Here is a 4382-nt window from a genome sequence, read left to right on the forward strand (position 1 = left end):
ACTAAAAAATATAAATTTTAATAAACTTTCAAATAAACAACATTATTTTGAATATGCCAATAATTCATTATACCCATTCCCATAGCTGTTAGCCTGAGTTCACTAAATCAATTGTGAAAAGAGCAGCATTAATTACATATCTCCATTGTAACAAGTCTATGGAACCAACTTTTATATAAATGAAAAAAAATAAAAATAACAACAAAATTTCTTCAAATATTTTTGAAGAACATTACCATTACACTAAAATTTATACTAATTTAATAAACTTTCAAATTGACTGCATCACTTCTCAGGAGTGTTAGCTTTAATCCATTCTTTGTGTTGTGTACTGTTATCAAAAAATTCTTCTATTCGTTGATAACTAGCTCTGATCAGAAGATATATCTTCAAACTCAATCATCTCCTCGGCTATTGTAGCCGGTCCCATGTAGAACTCTTCTAAACCAAAGTCCAGTGAACGGTCGGATGGAGAAAAAATTAGATTCCAGTGGGGAGTCGATACTTTTTTTAAATATGACAAACTGTCCGTTAAAGTAGTCGCATCTTCTACAAATCGATCGGAAAATGGAGACGGCTGCTCCGGCCAGCTAGAACAGGTAAAGCTTTCCATTTCTGTTTGAAGGAGAATAACGTCCTCTCTGGTGGAATCATTCACAATTATGTCGCAGGGGGACTTCGAGAAATTCTTATTTTCTGCAACCTTACATAATTTGAAACCTTCATCTGAACTACGATTATTGCAACCATTTGGTCGTGCCATTTCAGCTTGTTTCATCGCCGTTGTTATTTTGAGGGGAGGGGTTTTGAATACATGATTTTGTAGGAGAGAAGGAGATTTTGATCTCATCTTCACATTTTGAGTACTTGAATTGGGTTGGGACTCGTTCATTGACCGCAGCTTCTTGCGTAGATGGGTGTTCCAGTAGTTCTTGATTTCATTGTCTGTCCGACCAGGCAGTCGTCCTGCTATCAGCGACCACCTGCAGGCAAACACATATAAAGACACTTGTGTTGTACTTATTGCATCAATCTCTCACTCTGCTACTAATAATTCGAAACTTTGGAGACCCCGACAGAAGGAATCAATAACTACTGGTGAGTAAATAGATGGTGTTCAATCATCGTGGACATACCGATTGCCGAGAAGACGGTGCATCCGAATAATGAGTTCCTCTTCATCATAGGAAATGTTTCCACGTTTAATGCCGGGACGAAGATAGTTCAACCACCGAATCCTACAACTCTTTGCACACCTCATAAGACCTGTAAAACCAATTTTTTTCAATATTTATTAAGGTTTACATTCCTTAACCCTAATGAGAACTTAAAGAGTAAGACATTCACTTAGATTCGCTAGAGAAATAATAAGAGATATAGTCAAATTTACCTGCTTTTTGGGGAAGATTTCTCCATCCACCATCGCCGTGAATTCGAATGTAATCAGACAGAATCGTATCTTCCTTCTTGGTCCAGGCCCCGCGGTTGAACCCTTGATTTGAGCAGCAAGGAGATCTACCCATTGTGGATATTCGTTTACTGTAACTCCACCGCTGACGATCTCCCCTGCTGGGAACAAACAGATATGGCACTGGCCCCTTGGCTTGAGTATATATATAGAAACAATTAGATTCTGCTGCTCAATTGTTTGGAAAATAATTGTCATGTGACCATTATAATTTATGATTTCGAAGGGCACATCTGTCACAGATGTTCTTACAAGAGCCAAAATCAAAGACTATAACCTCTCGTAGACGACGACAACAAAAAATAAAAAATAAAAAAGCAGAAGATCAATACCGAGATTATGAGGAAACGACAAATGGGTACAGTAGAAATTTAAGAGGGCCGGATCACGGGGAGTGCAATTTTTTTTTCTAAATCATTACAGTGATTCATAAATAGACTTGACACTAATGGAAGAATGCCTAAAAAATGATTCCAGTCACCACGTCCACACTAGGTTGAAACATTGAATATGAGACAGTGGAAGATGGTGTGTTATTCCGTCGAGGACACAACAAACATTCTACGGAGTCGAAGTCGAAGATCGATAGCCTGAGGAGTTTCCGGAACCGGCGAAATGCAAACGTGTTCTCATATTTTTCGTAATCATTGAACCACGTTAAAGATAAGGCAAACATGTTTTCATATTTGTGAGTGATATAGTTCCTGTGGGTGAAATACCCCATTGATGTGATAAAACCTCATTCATTATCATTTGTTGATGCCATATTTATTTGGAATAATATTAAATAATTAATGCAATGTACCTGAAGATATCATTAAGGGTTAAAAGTCTTTATTAATAATTATTTAATATTTTAGATAGGTGAATGGAATCTGAGAATGTAATATAACTTAAATAGTTTACTATACTGAATGCAATCTGAGAATGATTATTGTAAAAGAAATATTTTTTTAATGATTAATGAAAAAGTAAGATATTTTTTTTAAGTTAAAATTCAATATAAGTTGAAGCATTTCACTTGCAGGAATGGAATGCTCGTGAAGACTCGTGATAACAATCATTTTTTTAGAATAAATTTAGTTAACTATTTATATATTATACTATTATTAAATTATATTATATATATATATATTAAAATTTAAATACTTTGTATTAATTTTTTTGAATTAGATCGTAATTAATAATATAATTTTTTTTTAAATTAGGCCCTAATTAATTATATATATAGATATTATTTTTTATTTAAAAATATCATAAAAAAATTTATAGATTTTTTTATATTCCTTTACTATTTATTTAATAACATTATTTGTGTTTGAATTAGACATTTCATATGTTATGTAATAGTTTGTTGTATTTCAAGCATGCATTTAGCGATGAAATTTATTATGCAAAGAAGAACTTGATCATTTATGGGAAAGCTAAAATAATATCATATTTTCCTAATATCTTGATTATGAGAAATGAGGGTAAGTTGAAATTATGAGCATTATCTTTCGAGGGTTTGGAGGGTTTTGGCGGTGGCTCTGCAATCTGAACTAGGTTTTGAGTTAGGGTTTGGCCATTGGTAACCATGGCAGGACGTGGAAGAGAGAGTTCTGCTCCCTTCTACAGTCAAGTAGCTATGAACAGAAGCAAGGGAGCTGGTCTGCATCGCTTCAAGAAACCAATGGAGGTCATAATTGAGGATATTAACATAGAAAACATCAGACCTCACGGACAGGAAGAGAATCACGAGGAAGATAGCAAGGAGAAGAGGAAAGAGGGTAGCAGTCAAAAAGCTGCATCTATGAGTGCGACAAGGGTCTGTAAATCCAAGTTGACCATTATTCTTTAGGTTGTTTTAAGTGACCCAGCACTACAGGTGCACAAAGATCACATGGTTGAACACATGGTTATATGCAAATTTATGGGGGTTTGGCCGATGGAGAAGGCTTTGCACGCATGGATAAGGAACCACTGGAAACCAAAGGGAGAAATAAACCTTCACCTTGGGTCCAAGGGCTTCTTTATAGTGGTGTTCACAAGCATAGAAGATAAAGACAGAGTGTTCAAGGGAGGACCCTATTTTTACGTTGTTGCAGGCCTTTACATGTGACCATGGGTGATGAATTTTGTCTTAGAATGAAAAATGTTCACTTTGGCACCAGTATGGATAAGATTTTACTCCCTTCCTTTAAATTATTGGCTGTCGGAGTCTCTAAAGGCTATCGGCAACAAGCTAGGGCATTTTATAAAGATATCAGATGTGACTCTAAGAGGCAAATACACTTCCTTCACCCAGATTTGTGTGGAAATGGACTTATTTGGGGCACTTCTAGACAAAATCATTTTAAAACTATATGACAAAGAATGGGTGTAGGCGGTGGACTATGAACATGTCTCATTTAGGTGCCATAATTGCCATGAACATGGGCACCTATACATAGATTGCCCATCAAACAAATTGGAGAGTAACACAAAAATCACCACAGGCAAAGGTCCCGAGGGTTTCACTAAGGTGGGGGGTAAAGGGAAAGGACGAAAGTGGTACCAAAAGAAAATCAATGAGGACGGGCAACTGAGCCACAATAGTTTCAAGATCTTAGAAGAAGAAGTTGGAACAATGGGATAAACCAGGAATCAGAGACTAATCCCACTAAGAATGATAGGGATGCTAGCATGGAGGATATACCAGAGAAAAGCTAGCAAAAGGATGATCTACCGAGCATTATGGAGCTCAATAGGGACCATGATATGACCCCAAGTGAGGCGGGAAAGGAGGACCATGAATTGCAGAAGATTCTAGAGAGGGAGAATTTAGCTCCAGAAAAGTTTCTAGAGAAGGGAATTACCAAAGTGGTTGACTCCTTGCCAAAAGAGGAGTTTGACAAGGTTCAATAGCTCTTCCTTTGGAGATCCCAATCGAAGG

The 4382-nt window shown here is 36.5% G+C and overlaps 1 pseudogene; it reads right to left on the bottom strand.

Moving 5' to 3' along the window:
• Positions 1 to 364: 364 nt before the first annotated feature.
• On the bottom strand, positions 365 to 1523 carry LOC149264828 (transcription factor MYB3 pseudogene; annotated as a pseudogene).
• Positions 1524 to 4382: the final 2859 nt, after the last annotated feature.

Source organism: Pinus tabuliformis, chromosome 6 (genome assembly GCF_031772625.1).
Source record: "Pinus tabuliformis cultivar Carrire ecotype Pingquan chromosome 6, CPIR1, whole genome shotgun sequence".
NCBI lineage: Eukaryota > Viridiplantae > Streptophyta > Pinopsida > Pinales > Pinaceae > Pinus > Pinus tabuliformis.